This window comes from Rousettus aegyptiacus, unplaced genomic scaffold (assembly GCF_014176215.1).
Source record: "Rousettus aegyptiacus isolate mRouAeg1 unplaced genomic scaffold, mRouAeg1.p scaffold_m13_p_4, whole genome shotgun sequence".
NCBI classification, from domain to species: Eukaryota; Metazoa; Chordata; class Mammalia; order Chiroptera; family Pteropodidae; genus Rousettus; species Rousettus aegyptiacus.
The window spans coordinates 86,178,900-86,199,826 of record NW_023416307.1 but is presented as its reverse complement, the minus strand read 5'-3'; the positions used below and the strand labels follow the sequence as shown (position 1 = coordinate 86,199,826).

The 20,927-nt window shown below is 32.3% G+C and overlaps 1 protein-coding gene and 1 pseudogene across 25 annotated transcripts in view; one reads left to right on the top strand and one right to left on the bottom strand.

The window, feature by feature from the left end:
* The window catches only part of ROBO2 (roundabout guidance receptor 2), a 1,504,157-nt gene that overhangs the window by 450,332 nt on the left and 1,032,898 nt on the right, over positions 1-20,927 (top strand). The gene's annotated exons all lie outside the window — the stretch shown is intronic.
* LOC118602007 lies at positions 5,378-5,496 on the bottom strand (annotated as a pseudogene).

The following is a 20,927-nucleotide window of genomic DNA, read 5'->3' as shown; positions in this document are numbered from 1 at the left end:
TAGACATTGAGTCCTATCCAGCCTTGCCGCTTTCTATAATTGGAGCTAGAATTTGACCCTGAGCTAGGCGCTTTACATATTTTATTTTATCCAACCCATTTATAGTAGTAGGCAGTACAAAAATTAAACCACCATAGGAAAGAGAAATTTAACCAATGGCTATAACTCACAGGGATCCAGCATGACTGACATGCAGTTCTATAAATGTGCATATTTGTCACATCTTTTTGTAGTTTATGAAAGCATTAATATAGTTTTAATAAGTAAATATTTTCAGGTTACAAATCCGATTTTTCATCTTTATATAATGAAAACAGAAAAAAATTGAATTTTTGTTTTCATTATATTGGAAGAAAAATAAAAGGCTGTTTATTTAGTATTATTAGTGTCACCCTTTTAAATTTCTGTAAATGTTCATTATTTTCTTTTATAAATAAATTACATTGTATTTATTTCAACAGCATGCATAAAATATATCTATATATATTTTAAGAATGGGTTCTGCTCTGGACATGCGGCAGGAGAGCCAGCCATGCCGGGTGATGGACTTCCATTGCAGTCTTCTGTTGAGGTCAGCCAGGAATCCAGGCTGGACACTAAGGCTGGATTTGGGTGAGGTGAGCGCTTGCTGCGCAACCATGGCCATGGCTTGGCTGCTCAGAAATCTCTGCTTGAGTGAGGCAGGTGCTGTCATTCGGTTTAGGCCATGTGGGTGGAGGGGCCTTCTTCACTGACGTTTTGGACCATGACTATGGCTGAGGATTAACAACTGCCACTTTGGGAGAAGTGTTTCAGAGAATGCTGCTGGGATCTCTATGAGGTGTTATCCATTTGGTTAAATTTATAGTTTTCATGCTCTTTTTTTTTATTTTGAAACTAAATGAAAAAAAAACAGTATTTTTTTATTTGGTCCTCATTTTAATTTTTAAGACCTAATATATAGTTAGTAATTTAAAAAATCAGTATCTCTTATATATTTGCCTATTAATCAAATTAGGTAAAATTTATCTTTCCTCTATAGTTATTTTAGTAAATGTAATGCATTACTCTAATTCTAAAAAGGACGCCTAACATTCCTATATTCTTATTGACTAGTTCTCTTTGCCATTCGCATTCTTTTTTAGAGGAAGAAACACACACACACACACACACACACACACACACCAAACATATAGATAGGAGTTATCTAATTCTAACATACTAGTGTCCATGTAGACTCATAAATTCATTAAAGAAATGAATATTGGTTTTTATTTGTCTGCGTATCATGTCTGGTTGTGGTGTACATTATACTGATGCTATTTTAGATTGATTGCTGACAGCAGCATCATTCATTATGCATGTAAAGAATAAAGTCCCAGAGACATAATCTTTGCTATTTGATTCCATGAATATACAAAAAGGTTGGAGTATCTTTGTGCGGGTAATCAGAAAATAAATTTCTCATTATCATGTTTAAACTATATAGGAGTTATAAGCATTTGTAGAATATTGATAGTTATCAATGGCTTTTTTGAAGAAAACAATATGTGATTCGGTAAATGGACTAGGAACTAGCAATAGGCATTCCAATCTTGCGAACTGCAATGTTAAAATTATTTTACTAATAAACTGTTAATGGATAAATACTACATCTGCAAAGATAAAAATCCAGTTAAATGTGAAAGTTAGTTACGTAGTTCAGGCTGCTTCAGATAAACTCAGGTAAGAATTTAACAATAATCAGCTCTCTTCATGTTTTCTTATGGTTCTAATTATACCATCAATCATTGTTCATTATGGCTGAATATGCTATTGAATTATAACTACTGTTTAAACATCAGATATTATAAATTGACCTAACTAATTTACAAACTGGGAGAACAATGCATCACAGATGAGATACAAGTATTAAAGATACTTGACTTCAGTGACTCACTGTGGGCCCTATGTCTTGAAAGTATATTTTTAAGACAGTGGTCAGTTTTCAGTTACCAGTTAGCATATGAATCACATTATGAAGACAAAATAAGTATATGACAAGTTAAGTGAATTTCATACAACTTTAAAATTATTTGCAATTTTCCTGAGTTTTGACAGAATCTTGAACAACTTGAATAGCCTTCTTAAAATGGAGCTTGGGCTCTATATCTCATTCGTAAGAGAAACAAAAGTACCTTGCATTAGAGCTCAAAATGTTTAAATATTTCTAACTATATCATTGCTATAAGTATCCATGTACCAAAACATCTCTTTTTGCTTGCACTTTTTGGTGTGTGTGTGTGTGTGTGTGTGAGATTTGGGATGCAATTTTTTTCAAATGTATTAGGTTATGATGCAATATACAGAAAAGATTTATAAATAAATATACCTCAGTATAGTATGGACAAAATTTGACCTAGTTTACTTATCCCATTGTTATTTATGATATATAATTTTTAAAATTTCAACATTGTGATGTTCAACAAAAAGCAGAAAAAACAGGGCAAAAATTATCCAAATATATCTTTGTGTCTATCTATCAGTTATTTAAAAGTACTAAATTTATATGCAACTCTTTTGAAGGCAGTGATATAGTGATTTACATTTTTGTTTTAATAGAGGTTACAGTAACTTCTATAGGCTTTTTTCAGCCTTAACATTTATATTAGAATGAATTTGCTGAGTAGCAAATTGGTACTACATGCACTGATACTAAATGTTATTGATATGAAATAACAAATTGGTATTAAATTACATATAAAATCACTAATGTGGTATACTTTTCATACATACTAGTGATCAAAATTGACCAGTTACAAATAGTAGAAGTTATTAGAATGCATCCTATGATTAATATAAAGACTAATTAATAAAGAGTAAGGTAAAACATTACCATATACCCACTCAATAGTTTTATTTTGAAAGTCTTCCAGTCAACTGTTGCTATCAAATTGTCTTCTCATCTATAACTTGGCAATAACAATAATTTATTAAAATGTATGATTTGTTTAACAAATGAAGAAACAAAAAAACTAGATGGTATATCAAATCATTTTATATCCTGGAAATAATATATGAATATAAGACTACAATTAAAAAGAATGAAAAATTTTAGAAAGAATATATTTACTCATTCTGTAACACAAAGAAAATTGTTCTCCAATTACCTTCCATTGTTTTTGGTCTTATGTTTATTCTTATTTTTCTGTGTATGACAAAATACATTTTTGTAAACAACATATTTACAGTTTTGTAAAAAAACTAAGAGCTTTGTACTAATGATATAGTACATCATTTCTCCCAAGATTTTACTTACCAACGTGTAACAGCAAAAAATTGGAAATCTGAATAAACCTATAAATAGTAAAACATCAGAAAACCTGTCAATGTAAGTCATTATGTTAATTTATTCAAAAGAAAAATAAACATATGATTATATCAAAATATGAGTTAACAGTAAATATTGTGGTAAAAATTCTTTGTGAATGTAGACTGGACTTAGTGACTCTTTTCTAATAGATAGGATATGGAGAAGTGATGCTTTGTGACCCCCAAAAGTAAGTCATAAAAAGTACAGCTTCCATGTGGCTATCTTTCTTTCTTGGATTGCTCATACTGGACAACCTAGATGATATGTTGCAAGAATGCCCAAGCATTCATGAGGAGCAACTCATGTGGATAGGAACCAAGCCCTTTTCTACCAATAGTCAACATTAACTTGCCAGCCTTGTGAGTGAGTCACTTTGAACATAAATCTTCTAATCTGTGAATGACTATAACTCTGGCCAACATCTTTATGTCAATGAAACCTTGAGCCAGAAATGCACACCTAAGCCACTCTCAAAGTCCTGACTGTACAAAATGTGAGAGATAGTAAACGTTTAGTTGTTGTTATAAACCACTACATTCTAATCTGTTATTTAGCTTTAAATAATTAGCAAAAAAAAAAAATCAAGACACTTAATTTTTATTGTTTTTATTACTATATATGCCTACAGCACCTGGTCTTTCCAGGTGGTCTCCCGTCCAAGTGCTAACCAGGCCCAACACTGCTTAGTTTCCAAGATCAGACATTGGGCTTGTTTATGATGGCATGGGCGTAGACTATAGACTGTGTGGTTCTCTCAGGCACGAACCCAAGACCTTCTGTGTGTAAAGCAGGTATACTAAGCACTACACTATGGAACCACATCCCAATGCTGAGACATTCTGAGCTCTAGTGATTAAGACTGTGATAGCCATAGATTGATAAATACATAGAACTGTGGAATTGATAAATACATATAATCTGGAAATAAACATGCATCAATAAAATCTCAATATGTGGCAGATTTGTAGAACAATAGGAAATAATTCAGAAAACTTGATGAAAAAGAAACATAGGATTCCTGTATCACAGCATATATAAAAATATCTAATGGCTTAAATATTTAAAATTTTAAAAAATTAAGCTTTAAAATTTTCAGGAAAACAGAAGTAAATATCTTTATAGATTTAGGAAAAGGAAGACATTTTTAAAACAAGATGGTATTTCTAAAAGTATTATTTTATTGAGCTTAAAAATTATCTGAACATATTTTAGAATAATTCATTTTCAAATTATTCAGACTATGGTAAATAGAGCATTATAATCTGATAATAAAATTTACCAGCTATTATTTGAGAAACAGGATGGACCTAGACATAGGGAAAAAGTAAATAAATTTATAATCATTGTCACTAATCCTGTCTGTATTTTTGTAATGTTTTTCCTGTGGCCTGTGGTGTATTTGTGCCATTCCAATTGTTTTGTTGTGTGTTCAAATCTAAGACCCACAGAGTCAGTTGAGATTAATTATGAGCCTTTATTAGCTGGCTGGCGACTGACTCTCCCCACTAGAGAATCAGCCCTGAGCTTTCAGAGGAGGTAGCTTATAAAGCCTAAAACCACATCAAACAAGCAAGCAGGTTTACAGAAGCAGAAGTTAGCCATTTGTATATATCTGCACAGGACATCTCCTAGAACTACACCCTAGTTATACATTAAGCAGATTATAGAAGCAGAAGTTGGCTGTTATCGTCTGGTGCAAAAATGTTGTTTCTGGGGGACTCTTAAATCTTATAGCAAACAGGGCCTGGTAGACAGTTCTGTTATCTGCATCCTGGCAGTGATGTTGTTTGCTTTTTTTTTCCTTGGGAGCTGGCGCTTGAAGATATCACTCCCTGTCTTGTCTTTGTGACTGGCTTACTGGAGAATTTTCCACTTTTACAGTTTATGAGCCTTTCTGTTTAAAAATAAGAACAAAATTATTAAGTAAACATGGAAAGGAACCAGACTCAAATCCTTCAGATTTTTCACCTTTTTTTTTTTTTTTCAGGCGAGCCAACCCTTGGTTGACCTCACAGATTGCAAGGACCTTATATTTTTTATTTTTTACGCCTATAGTACCTGGACTTCCTAGGTGGTCTCCCATCAAAGTACTAGCCAGGATCCACTCTGCTTAGCTTCTGAGATCAGACAGGATCAGGTTTGTTCAGGGGAGCATGGCTGTAGACTTCATTTCTTTATTTAATCCTCTTCCATTCCTTTGGTATCAAAAACTTCAATCACATCTAGACTCCTGAGTACAAACATAATATCTATACATTTTTATTAGCCTAGAAAGACTAAAATAGCTTTCTTTGTTTTCTCAGTTTAGCTGAAGCCACTTGGAATTTCCCAATATGACTTTATCAATATTTAATCAATATCAGGAGAAATGAAGACAGATAAGTAACAATTATGCCAAAGCATAATAATAAATATTTGCCAAATATTGATTTTTAAAATTCTAATATGGATAAATGTTAGGCTTTAGTGTGCAGTCCCAGGTTAAGTTTACTGACCTAAATTTTTTCCTCTCAATTCTTAATTTGATGTGGAATAGTATAGAGCACAGACATTCATCCTATTTTTTTGACATTTAACATTACATTAAAACTTATTATATATTCTCAACATACATACATAAAAATATACATTGTGTATGACTAAAACAAAAATTCACAAAATAATGTCAAGCCATTATGAGCAATGCATTTAGAATTTCTTAAATACTGATCAAAGTCTACTAAATTTATTTCATTATATAATTAGGGATTACAAAATCAGTAATATTATTTTAAATAAAATAGAATAAGGTATAAAAGAAAAATGCCAGAGTAGATCATGAGTAGTAAGGGTAAATATTGTTTGTTTCTTTCATATATACTTTATACTTAATTTTATATATAAGAATGTCTGAATGTATTATATATTTATACTACAGTGTGATATAAATTTACCATTGTCAGTCTTAGCAAAGTTGAAAGTTATTGATTAAATTTTCCTCCATTAAAGTTCTTTCCTTTTTTTTCTATCATTTTAGGGCTATTTTTTTATAGTCCTTTTCTTTGCCCCTCCTGGTTTTGCTCTTTGGGCCATGTTTGCATTACTTAGCCCAAGCAAATAGGCTAATTCGAGGTTGTGATTCAGCCTCAGCGCCTACAGGCCTAATCTGGCCAGTATATAGGTACCCTCATCTACCAGTTAACACTACGCATGGGTCTCCTTCGTCTGTGACAGCAGGAAAGTAGAAACAGTGGCTACAGATTTATTATCATAGATGTGACATGACCCATTGCCAAGGATGCTCGAGCTGAGAAATTAATGATAGCAATTGAGGCCCAAGGGTATAGGCAGGGTTGAGTGGCATCCTACTATTTGGTTAGGATAATGTCCACCCCCTTGGCTCAGATCTGCTTGTGTCCTTTTTATGGTATTTGAATCCTGTATGAGGACAAGAAACCCTCATCTCTTCCCTGAAAGGAGAGGAAATTTTTAATCCTTAAAGACAATGGTAATTTGAGGTTTTGGAAAGCAAGCTACAGTTTTTGTGTTATCGCTAATCCTAGTTTTGTAATTGACACTTATCATCTCTCATCTTCATCATCTATTCCAGATTCCCCAGTCATTTCCTGGAAGTTCTGGTGATTTGGGTCTCATTCCCCTGGGAATATCTATGATCTAGACCTTCTTCCTGAGAAGCCTGAGTCCTTTGTTGCGTTTTCCTTGTCAGGCTGAGGCGGCTGCCATTGCTCATTTACTGGTATTGCTGGACACAAAAGCACCACCAAGGTTGTTTCAGTGCATGGCCTGAGTCCTGGACACACTCCTCAATACCCCCCATTGTGAAATGGCAGTCAGAAAGCCTCATTTAATATAGCAACTTTTTTTCCCCCAGTTATTGAGATATAATTGACACATAACACAATTTAAACTGTGCAGAATAATGACTTGATGTATGCATATATTGCAAAATGATTACCAAAATAAGTTTAGTTCATATACATGACCTCATATAGTTACATTTTTTCCTTGTGATAAGAACTTTTAGGATCTACTCTATTAGCAACTTTCAAATATGTACCCCCTTTCTTTGTCTGTGATCTCCTGGCCTGAGGAACCCAAAGGGGCTAGGTGGTAGTTGTAATTTTCACCTCAGTAGAACCCTTACTATGACCCTTAGTGGAAGCAACCCCTCAGTAAGCATCTGTCCAATTTACCTCTGTTGGCTAAGTCCCCACAAATGTAGTTGTTTATTAGCACTTTAGCAGTGATTAAATGGGACAGAAACATTTTCTGGGGGACTGGAGAGAGAAAGAGGCAGAGGAAGAGAGAAGGAAAAGAATGGGAGCTGGAAGGAGAAATAGGCATCGCCAGAAGTGCAAATGGGTCTTGTTCATATTTCAAATGCATTTCACAGTGTGGGGCTTTCGCATGTCCCAGATTACAAAGTACAGATTCAGATTTTTGATTATTCTAAGTTTAATAGGAACATTTTCTTGAAGGAAGGTAAAAATATTTTGACATACAGAATTTATTTCTCATCTAGAAGTTATTGATGTCATTCATATGGATATTAGATGAGTAGTATATGAAGTCTGAGAAACATGGAAAGGGAATACTTCTACTCCTAAAATATGAAGTTGATCTGAAAACATTTCTCAAGTCTTTTGTTTCAGCGTTTTTAAGGAATGGAACAAAACCACCCCAGGAACTAGGCCCACACTGCCGAATCCACCACCTGGCTTTCTTTGTCTTTTCTTTTTCTGAATTCTATTCCTAAGAATCACAACCACTCTGTCTCTAGGAATAACCTCAACACACACTCAAAAATGGGCCCATTCAATTTTTTTTTCTACCTCAGTAGGGGTAAGTGGTTCATTAGAATAATCTCAAAAAAGAGTTTTGGATTTAAGAATTTTAAATAGCAACAATTATAAACTACTTCCCCCATCCCCTGGCAGAAACCAACCATTAGAAACACATTGCCTTATTACCTCCTAGAAGTGAAAGAACATTTATTTTCCAAGAGAGATCAAATAGACATCCTAGTCTAAATAGAAAAATTAGTACACAACCACACAAACACAAATGTGTGTGTGTATACACATATATACATATATATACACATTATTTCAATAATCTGCTTCAGAGTCTTTCTCTGTTTGGAATATTCTAAATAGGAATTTTTCATGACCATCTTCTTTTAATCCTTCAAGTCTTCCAAATATTACTCCTGAGGAGATTATTCTTTGACAACCTTAGATAAATCATCTCTTCCATCAATCTCTATATAATAATATATGTAATCTTTATGAGTATCTAAAATTTCATTCATTCATTCATACACTCATGTGTTTATAGTCTCTCTCTAAAGGCAAATAAACTCATTGAGAAAAGGTAATCTATTGGTTTGGTTTACAAGTACATGAATCTCTAGAGTGTAGATTAGTGTTTGGCACACAGAAAAACTCAATAAATACTTAATATGTGGATCATACATTTTGTAGTTTTTGTTGTAGCATGAGAACAGAGGTTTTTGAGGGTATAGGACATTAAAGAAGTGATTCCCCTTCCTTTTTTTGGTTGCTATCCAGATATTTTAAAATATATTCCTACAGAAAGGATTTACGTTAGTCAAAAGTATATGTGAATGCATGTGCAAATATCAGGTTATATTAAAAAGTAATTTCACATTTAATATTTTGACCAATTATAGAACAAATATTGTGAATAGTACAAAATATTGAGTAGTAAAAAGTTTACATTGGTATTTGGGATGAAGCATTTATTTACACCAGCTCATTCCACACTTCATTGCATTTCATTTTATTGAGTTTTTGATTTATTATTGAGATGTTGGTTGATTATTTCAAAAAGTACTGGATAAAAGGAAGAAATTCTTCAAAAATTTAAATTTGCAACAGATCAGCCACAATGTCAATAATCTATATATAGAAAGTTGGGAGTTAGCTGAAGATGAATGTTTCTAATTTTGATGGTATCTTTGAGAAAGTAACACTCATGGTTTTCATCAGATTGAAGGACCTTCATTGTAATATAATTCCTGTATGCCATCATATTTTTCCAATCCACTTCAAGGAAAGTCTGCATTGTTATAAAGATGTGTTGTTTGCATGGCTTGGTACATCAATGTCACACTATCAACCTTTAAGTATTCTGAATACTGTTGCCAGACTAAAAGAGAGTGAAATAAAAAATATATATATATTTCATTGTTCTTGTAATTTTTGGTATATAAGTTAGGCCAGATGCTTTTAGTTTAACAAGAAAAGAAGAAAGAAAAAAAAGAAAGAAAGAAAGAGAAAAAAGAAAGAAAGAGAGAGAGAGAAAGAAACAAACAACAAAGAAACAAACAAAGAAAAAGAAAGAAAACATTTGTCCTTTTTTCTAATACACATTTTCTCCTTTTGCTCCCTATCCATCTCCTCAAGTCCACACCACTAAAATATTCTAGATTAAAAAAAATAGAAAATATTTTCTAAAAAATTTTTGGAACAAGGTACATAGTTTATACACATAATAACAATATCAACCATTGAATACCTTAGAATACCAAACTGTCCAACTACATGACATCAGATATCTTTATCTTAGCTGGGTAAAAATTTATATTCTGACCTAGCATTTATAATATTAGTTCATATTTGTTGTCAAGATGAAGTACTAATTCTTGGGCTTGTCCATTTCCATATCTATATCTATCTATCTATCTATCTATCTATCTATCTATCTATCTATCTATCTATCTATCTTTTATCTATCTTTCTATATACTAAATTAATAGTATATATATGTATATATACTAAATATATATATATATATATATACTGAATATATACTAAATTGTTAATTTAAATCTTGGCAACACTTACATTGACTTTATTGTAGTGATATATGCCACTTTCAGGATAAAATGTGTTACAAAACAGGAAGTTCAGCCTTTCAGAAAGATCAAACACACTAGTCATTGTTTCATTCAGTATCAGAATTATATGCTATGCTGTATTTTTTTTTACATTGCATGAGAAATATTTTTTAAGATGAAGAAATGTGAATTAATAATGTTGCCTCCAAAAATATTGCTCATAAATGTTATAATCTGATAAATATTTTTATTTATATTACCTTATGATATTTTTCTTACAAGCTCGTACAGACTATACTTTGGTGTCTCATCATTTACTATGGGAAAGTTCAGGCTGGCTTGTAACATGTTTCATCCCTGGAATCTGTGTGTTAGATATGAAAGTCATATTACCAACACTGAATCTTGTACATTCAAATCATTGGAGACCCTCTGTTGTGACTAATCTTTAGATATATAAGGACCTTTTCTCACTGCTCTGTGAGCCATTAAATTTACAGCATTGAACTCCTATCATCATTTGTGATCATGAAATAAAATTTGCTTTAATACTTTTTTATACATGTACAGCTTCGAATTTTTTTCTGTTGAGAAAACAAACCATTATGCTGAAATATTACAATAACATCTTAAAAGATAAAAAGAAAAAGTAGTTATGAATAAGTTTCAGGATAGCTGAAAAATAATGTGACACCCTAAATAGCTATGTGCAAAAAAGGACTGACATGGGAAAGCATATTCTTTATTATCACCTTCAATAAGATACAAATACCAAGAGAACTTGTGTTAGATATCTATAATCTACATATCCATTTGCTTGATCAGGCTATTGGTTGGCGAATCAAAATGAAGAGGCACTTGGCTTGTTCTTTACCTTTTGAAAGTAATTTAATGATACAACCATTGTAGATTTGATTTCCAATTATGTTATATCACAACCATATGTAATTATTATTTTTTAAAAAACCCTCACGATTGTATATAATATGTTCAGTACAGAAAAGTTTAAAAAATAAAATATATCAAGAATGAGATCTCCAAATATTGCCAGTATTTTTTGTGTGTTTCTCTACCATTTAAAAATGTGTAAAACAATAAAATAAATATTTAAAATGTGGACAAGATGGTTTATTCTCACCAAATATTCTATATGTTCCCCTAGATTTCCACTCCCTCCTTGAGGTGAGGTTAGAGCAATGTGACCAGTTTCAGCAAAAAGACCATAAGAAGTAATAGATGTCACTTCAGGGCCAGCCTAGTTAAGCTCTAGTGTGCTTTCTGCATTCCTCACTTCCCTTGCCACAGTGACCTCACAGCCTCATGTTGTGTGCAGTTGACGTCATTTCAAGATGGAGGACACTTGGCATGCATTGGGCTTTATATCAGTTATGAAGAAAAAACAAACTTTTTGGTATGTTAAAATATTAAAATTAAACTATCCTCATCACAAGTGAATAAAGTTCTTGTGGTATAGGTTATGTTAATAATATCTGGTAGAGTCATGTCTAAGGTGACTACATGTTGCATTTAAGTGTCTGTGTAGATTCTGTGTTTCTTATCATTTTTAGCATTCCATAGCAATATATTTATGGTGCCATAAGTAGTATTTTTATTTTTTTTCTTTCAAATGTAAGCTTAACTAAAATAGAAATAGCCAGCTATGTCACTGACAGTTTTTAGTAGGAAGAAATAATGATAGCAACCGTCATTGACAAAAAGCCTCTAATGTGTCAAGTTCTATAAAACATCATTATTTAAATTATTTCATTCAATCCTACAAGCAGATATTTGATATAGAGACTATTATTAAGCCTGTTTTAGACATGAGGAAATGAAGTCTCAAAGAGGTTAAATCACTTGTCCAAGGCTACATTGAAGAGCAACTGGCAAAGAGAGGCTTTAAATACTGAGACTAAATCCATTGTCACTACTTAGAAGCAACACTATATTTAACATTAGAACTTATAAGGCTATAATTTATCTGAACACTCACAATAAATTAGTCCATCATTCTCCTGTTGATTCAACTACCACTACATTTCACATAGAATCTTTCTATCAACCCTTTAACCCACTCTTTGATATTGAAAATGAGTACCAGCAAAAAGATACAACTAGCAACTAAATTACCTTTACTCAACTCCCTTCTTCATCTCTTTCATAGCAGAAAGATGCTTGAACCTTTCTCCACTTTTTTATGTCCTACACAGTCCTCACCTTTCTCCAGTTCAGCTTCGGTCCTCTTCCTTTAAGCCACATTCTTCTGTTGTGTTCAACAATATCCACATTTCTATTTCTCAGCAACATTTATAGTGTGAATCATTCCCTCCTTGAAAACTTTTTCCTTCATTGTCATCACATGTGCTTGTTTTTTCTCTACCTTGTTCCCTCTTTTCAAACTACATAAGTTAAATCTATTCTATTTAGTACTCAGTACTGAATTTCCTCAAGAGTTATTCCTCAACCTTTATTTTCACTGCCTACTCTCTACCTGGGTAATTTTATCAGGCCTATAGCTTTAGTTTGTCATGGTACATTTCCCTCTTTAACCATGGTCTCTCATCTATAATACTCAATTTCCTATTTAATATCTCCTTATTATTTCTAAAGGAAATCTTAGAATCATCATGTCCCAAACAGAACTCATCATTATCTCCCACCGAAAACAACTATTGCTTTTTATCTTGTTGCATATTTCTGAAACCCAGGAGTCATTTTTGACCCATTACTCACTTATTTCCCTACCCCATAGTCAAACTATCTTTATTTGTTAATATTACCACAAAACGTATCTTGAATATGTCTATTCTTAGTCTCTATCAACCTAGTTGAAGATAACACTGGCAATGATTATGCCGATAATAATAATAATTACTGCTAACATTTATTGATTTCCTGAGTACTTAATACATGTCAGGTACTGCACGGTTTGTACTGTGATAGTGTACTTGCAGGTATCTACTCATTTTTCAGCTCATTCTCCACACTAAAGTCAGAATGATATAATTGAGAGAGAATGTATCATGCTGCTTCTCAAACCCACCTAATGAGTTACAAATGTTATTAGAATAAATAAACATGGCTGGCAAGGCTTGCAAGACTTTACTCCTACTTACCTCTGTTGAGTCTTGATTTGTCACCCCCTCTTATCTCTTTATATTATGCTCTATCTCTTATCTTCTTTTAATTCTGTGAACATGTAATTTATCTTTATTTTTACTTTTTGTGTGTATGTAGGAATATAGAGTGTCTGTTTTCTCTGACTCAACTTAAAGTACTAATCATCTTTGTGCTCTTTCTATTCAGTCTTCTGTCAACCTCCTGCTGTTCATGAATAGATCTGGTTCCATACGTGTCTAACAGTTTCCTTTATTTTGCAATAGTTACTTCAGTGGTTTAATTAGAATATGTGACTAATTTTGTTTTTCTGCACTAGATTGTAAGATTTATGAGACCAGACAGCTTGGCTCTTTCTGCTCACCCTTTTTCACCTTTTTTGCACATCTGCTGGATGAAAGGATAAAGAACAGAATGAAAGAAAATAGTATTTTCTTGCAAGTCAATCAACGTAGACTTCTCTCTTTGCTTACCACTTCTTCCACACCCCAAACCAAGACATTTGGGCCTGTAGATTATATATTTTAGATTTTCTCTATTCCACTTTTTAAGTTCATGCCCTCATCATATTCATTCAAATTGCTGCAATAACTGGCATTGCTGCTTCTCAGTTTTTGCTGTTTTACTATTCATATCAAAACGGGTGATTTTTCTAAAACATGGTCCAGATTTAAAACCTTTAAGTGGATCCTATTTCAGTTATCTAATACTATGTAACTAACCTCCCCAAAACTTAATGACTTAAAAATTTTATTATTATCTTTTATGATTCTGTAGGTTGACATGACTCAGCTGAGTAGTTCGTGCTTGGAGTCTTGTATAGGGCTACAGTTAACTATTGGCCAGAATTAGTCATCTGAAGTCTTTGATAGGCTGAACAACCCCAAATCACACACCATATGAGTTACTGTTGTAACAGGGAGGTCAGCTGAGACTATTGACTGGGTCATTTATGATGACTTCTCCATGTGGCTTCTCCAACCATGGCCGCTGGATTCTAGGAAGAAGTATACCAAGAGCTAGCTCTCCAAGAAATCTAGGTAGAAGCCATGAGATTTCTTTACAACTCAACTTTAGAAGGACCATTGCATCACTTTCTCCATATTCTGTTAGTTGAAAGGAGTCACCAAGCCAGCTCATGTAATGAGAAAGGCTGGTAGAAGAATGTGAATACTGGAAATGATGGTTCTTTTGAGGGCCATCTTTGAAGACCTCTACAATCTCCACAGCTTCACATAACATACATCAACGGCACTTCATAATCATGCTCTTGCCTATACCTTGAGTCTTACCCTTAACCCCTATCCCAACTCTATTTGCTTATATAAACTCTCAATTGAATGAATTTAGTTCTCTGATTATAGTAAGCATACGATTTTATGGCATTATACCTTCCCATAAGCTCTTCTCCAAGATGTTTTGCTTGCTTTATATTTGCTCATTTCATCTAACTTTGTCTCATTCTTTAGAATACAAATAAAAAAGTTCTTACCCTTTATGAGGAATTTCTCTTGATACTTCTCCAGATGTTTTATATCCTCAGTGCAACCTATAATTCTCAGATACTGTAATAATTTAAAATTACTTAAGGGTATTAATTATTTATTAGCCAATTTTATATGAAGAGATCATGGCAGATAGTAGGGCAACCAATAAATTCTCATGGATGACCGAATAAATAAAACCACTGCTTTTTTTTTCTAGGCTATACACATTTTTAAAGATGGTCAGGGTGTATTTAATTTTCAGTCTTTTTTAGTATATGTGTCACTTCATTAAATGAGCATTTTTCTTTTCCAAATGGCTTAGCAATAAGCTTTGAATTATACATAAAATACAAGAGAAGCCTGATAACTATCAGTAACATATTGCATTCATTGCCTGACAAGAAGGTTATTCTCTATAATTTCAGTAAAGATGTACATAGCTAAATACTGAGATTCTTTACATGGTTTTATGACATTCTATGCCATTATATATAAAATGAAAGTTTTGCATAATTTTCAAAAATTCTTAAAGCAAATCACTTTAATTTACATATGACAGCTCTCATCAAATTAATGTATCATATGTCTGAAAATATAACCTTCTGTGATTTGTTACAATATGTGTAAGTGTGTTCCCATGATTGTGTGTGTGTATGTGGAGGGCTCCCTTTATAAAGCTGTCAAGTCATCAATTAAGTGATAGGGAAAATATATATATCACATAATCTGCATAATTGGCCATTATTTACTATTTAATTTTTATTGTAATAAGGCGATCAGTAAAATATTCTGCATTGATATAAATTTTTTCAGAGACATACTTTTTTCTAAATTCAGTAGTTTTATAAAAGTTCTTAATATAATTTCACTTGTAGAATCGGATATAAACTGGACTTGTGCATCTCTCCAGTCACTATGTTTATTTGAAAGATTGTTCTTAGTTTGCGTAAGTCATTTATTTTAATTATTGAAGTAATTGTTTGATGATTTTAAAATAATTTTTTCTTTCATATTTTATGTTTTAGAAAAAAGTTAATTTTAAATGTTTAACTGATTTTTTAAAATCATATAATCTCTTCAAAATGCTTCAATTTAATTGGTTTTATATGGAAAAACAAAGAACCTTGAAAATCATCAGATTGAGGTCACAGGTCAGTGTTCAAGCAAAATAGAATTGGCCTACCAAATGATTTCCTGTTATTAATCTGATAAATCAGAGATTTTGATAGATGTGAGCACTGGAATAGTATGTCAGTCTCATGAAAAAAAAAAAAAAACGCTGAACAGACACAGGTGATCAATGTTGTCAGAGTCTTAAAAATAAAAGTTTTTAAAGGTCAAACAAAGCATTGAGAAAACTATCAATTGTGTTTACGTATCCACAAATGCAGCTTTCCTAAGGTTTAGCTTAAAAGAGGTCTTCCTGTGTTTTCACAATGAGCACAGCTGATGAATTTCAACTTGTTTTAAAGGAGCACACATCAGCACTCCAGATTTGTTTGGACTGACTTACGCAAGCATTCAAAATTCATTTCAGACCCCAAATCCTTTTGATTTGTCATTTTCTTCTATTTAGCCTGCTGTTGACTCCTAATTTGATATTTCTGCCCACTCTCCAGGCCCTGTTCAAGTTCTTTCTGCTTCTTTCTGAGATTTTACTTGAGTGTAACAACTCAGCATAAGTGCTTCTTCTTTGAACCAATAAAATAATGTTTATTTAATATGATTTATTTTGACATTTAATGAATTTACTCTTAAATTATTTTTAATTAATCTTTCTACTTTCAATAAATGTTTTCTAAATACCTACCTATTAGACTCTAGTGCTAAACAAATAGGATAGGATTTCTGCCTTTAAAAGGGTTACGTTCTAGCGAATGACATACATTTTGTTTTGAAAATCGGATTAAAATAAGGGCCAGAAATAATGGCTTTCCCCAGAAAAATATATTGACATAATATTTATCACAGAAATTTAGAGGATAAAATCATAAAGACCATGAAAGAGGAGGTGGAGGATGCTTTCCAAGTAACACTTTTATTGAGTGGTTATCTAGGAAGATATAATAGCACAGGCAAAAGGAAGAAGTATGAAAAAGAATAGGATATTTAGAAAACATTAATATAATTTTTCATTAGGCAGGAGAGTGGTATGAACGTAAGTTGCAGATATATGTTGGAACAAGCTGCAGATGGCCATATTTACTTGCTAACATTTCTACCCTGTTTGAGGTGAGGGGGTGGATATCTCATCTTCTAAGATAATTATTCTTTTTCTAGAACCTTAAGATTTTACCATATTTTTTTTTCTGTACCTTTCACTAACTCTTTTTCTATATCTTTCACTAACTACATAAGTGCCTGATGTAGTGCTTTGCAATATTAAACATTTAACTTATATTTGACTAAGAAAGAATGGGAGGGAAGGATGGGAGAATATTATAGAATTAGTTGATCTGCAGAGCTCTGGAGAGGATAAAAAAAAGAAAATTGAATTATAAATTACTCTAGGCCAATTATGTGTTAGTATAGTTTACTTTAATAGGATGATAGAAATAAAGATAATTGATGTTATTTTATAGGAAATGTTGTAAGTGAAAATATTTTTCTTATAACGGCAGTTTTGTTTTGTTGATGCTACTATAGAAAAAATTATAAATATAACCTTGGGACTCTAGATTAATCATAGTTCAATGATACAATACTTTATACTAGTAAAATATAAAAATATTTATACATTTTATCCCAGTAAAGTAAAAAATATAAAATAGTTATTAAAATATTTTTTAAATATTTAGATTATAATTTTATGATGGCATAGAGTAAGCTTTTTTGTCCATTTAACTCCTACATTCCTATGCATTTTAAATAATATATCAACACGCAGTAGACAGTTTATTCTACTAATATTTATTGAGAGACTTCTGAGTTCTAAGCCTCATTCTTGGAGGTGGGAGAATAGGAATAAGCAGAATAAGTCCCTCTTCTCAAGGAGCATATATTCTAGAAGAGAAACATGACAATAAGCAAATAAATATATATATATATAATATGTGGTATGATGATTGTACCAAAAAATGTATCAGTTATACATTTTCATAAAAATGTTATATTAACAATCACTAAAATCTCGTCAGTGTCCTATAGCAATAAACATTTATTTGGCTTAAGTGTCCAGTGTCTCCTGGCGGTCAGCCAAGTTTTGAGCTGAGTGGCTCTGCAGATTTTAGCTGGGCTCACTCATGGGTCTGAAGGTTAGAGGCTAGACTCAACTAAGATGCCTGGGCTGGATGTCTCTGCTCCACGTTTCTCTTACCTTCCTCTTGAAATCACCAGGCTACAAGCAAATCCTTTACATGGCAATATCAGAAGTGCAAGAGATCAAAGCCAACTAGAAAGTGCATTGAAAGCTCTATCTATATTAAGTCCACCTAACCAAGTAAAAAAGCCAAGGAATGAGAAACAATTTGACCACTAAGATGCAAAAAAGGGGAGTGAATTTTTTTTGAACAATGACTACCCTATCATATCAGATCAGGAAGTAGAGTGTTATAGGGATGTTAATTTAAAAAGGGTGACCAGGACCGTATTCATTGGTAAGGTGACATTTGAGCAGAGAAACATAGCGAGAGAGTAAGGCATGGAAATGTCTAGGCAGAAAAGTTTAAAACAGAGAATAGAAGCTTCAGAAGACAGAGCGAGTGTTTCTGATTCAGGTATAACAAGAAGCAGAATAAGAGTGAAGGAGGGAAAGAGGCAGTGAGGTCAAGAAGAGAGACTGATCAGATCATCTGCAGCTGTATGAAGTTGTTGGATTTTATTCTGAGAGAGATGGGACACCATAAAGCATTTTGAAAAAAGACTGACATTATTTGGTTAAAACTTAAAAATTAGGATCAATCCAGCAATGATTTTAGAATCGTTCGCATTGAACATATTCTGCTATTTTACTATTTAAATAATCTAGAAAGTAACCTTATGAGGAGAACATGAACTATATGTGATATGTATTTGGACCCTTGCTATTCTCAAAATATAAATTAATAAATATTTGTTTATGAAGTTACTCCCTGTTTTTCTTTAGCTTATTTTCTTCTATGAACATGTAGAGTAACCTAATTAAGAAACTAATTTAAAAGAAGTTACTAAAGAAATGATTCAGATACTAGATCTGAATTAATCCTTTCACAGAGGTGAAGAAAAACTATTCCCACTTTATTCTTTAGTCAACTTTGCCGTATCTAAGTCTCCTTAAAAAAAAATTATTATGAATTCTTCAAATCTTTCAAAGCTATTTCTTGATTTTGTTCTTGCCCTTTTTTATTCCTAAATCTAGAGACTGGGGATTTTAACATGGGAACAATTGCTTGAAACTTAGTTGTGAGTGATTCAGCAGCACCTGAGCTGATTCTTTCTTTCCTGTTTGAATTTTGATGGAGTTGTCATTGAAAGCTGAGGGAATTTGCGATTGTGTGGTACTGGGTCCAAATTTTGGCCTCACAGTTTACTAGCCATATAACCTTAATCAAGCTGCCCGACCTTAGCTGTAAAAATGCAAATAATTATGTCTACTTTATGGGAGTTTCTATGAAAGTAAACTACAATAATTAATGCACGATGCCTATTCTCCTATTTGTTGTAAAATAAGTTCTCAAAAAAGATAATTTATTTTACTGCTGATCCTTTATCATAAATATTAACCAATAACACCTCTATGTTTTTAAAAATATGTTGAATAACTTTTAGGATTCTTTGATAGGCCAGGAGTTAAATGATGGAGAAAAATTATCTTTTTATTATTAATCTGTCAGTTAGTGATGAAAATAAGCACCACTCATTCCAAGTTATTAAATAGGATATGGTTATAAGTCTTCTTGTGATTATACAGCACCCTACTCTATATATAGCTTATGAAACATTGATCAATATATTAGAATGTGGCACTTAAAATGCTATAGAAATAACAAACCTAAAGTTTTACAACAAAATATGTAGATTCATATATGAAACCAAATTCAATATGGAATGATCAAACTAATATTTATATTATTAAAAAGTAAAGTATAACCTTAGTATATCTGAAAATTATTAAAATTATATTAATAACATTTTTTTCTTAATTTTTGAGAAACAAAGTAAGAATTAACTATTGTTAATTTTTATTTTAAAATTGGTACCTTTTCTCACTCAAATTCATATAAACCCTTCAAAGCTCAAAGACCCCAATTTCCTTCCTGCCTGGTGACTGGTTGCATTAAATTTAATCAAACATCCCTGTTGCTGCTGTCTCTTATATCTACTGAAGAAAATCTTTAAAGCCTTTCAAGAAATTTTCCTCTGAATTTTTCCATGTGCTTACATATTATTTGGCAGAAACATAAAGAGGACTTTTACAAATATGTAGTGCATCGTGCCTTAGCAGTTTTACTCTCACAGTAAACGTCATTTCTTGATTCAAAAGACTTCTCATCCTCTCCCTAAGTTTATTCCCCCAATCAAGTAGTTGCTAGTTCTAAAGCTTCCCTTAGCAGTAACATACATAGGATTAAATACTAATTGGATAAGCATCCGTTAAAAATTTATGTTCTAATATAAACTAGGATTTCTCTAACTTTATACATTTTAGCTATAAAGTTTCTTTAAAACAGAAATATAGTAACCTTAATATCATGGTATTTTCACAGCATGGAAAAATGTCCTTGGCTTGTATTGCAATGACCTGGTGGTTCTCGCCTGCCATTGTGCATCAAGCAATCCTTAAACATCTTAAGAAATTCTTATTTAGGTTCACTGCAAAGCATTTCCCTTTAAAATTCCATGTGCAAAAGCAACATAACTTCTTTAATGGTATTCATGAAGCTGAATTTTAGTAGATGCTGGGAATTCTATAATGTTACAAAATGGTTCATAAAATATTGCCATCTGCTATACCAAGTAACAGTTCATTTTACTGGTTTTGAAATGACTGTGCTTTTACGAGTTTGGATTTTTGCCTAAGCTTCAAGTTCCCTCTGAAAGTTACTTCTGACCTCTGCCTGAGGAAATGTGAAAATCTGCCTTTCCTCTTGCTTTCTAAGTTTCAATGAGAGAATGTAAATGGACGAAATACATTGTGTGAGATTTTACCAGA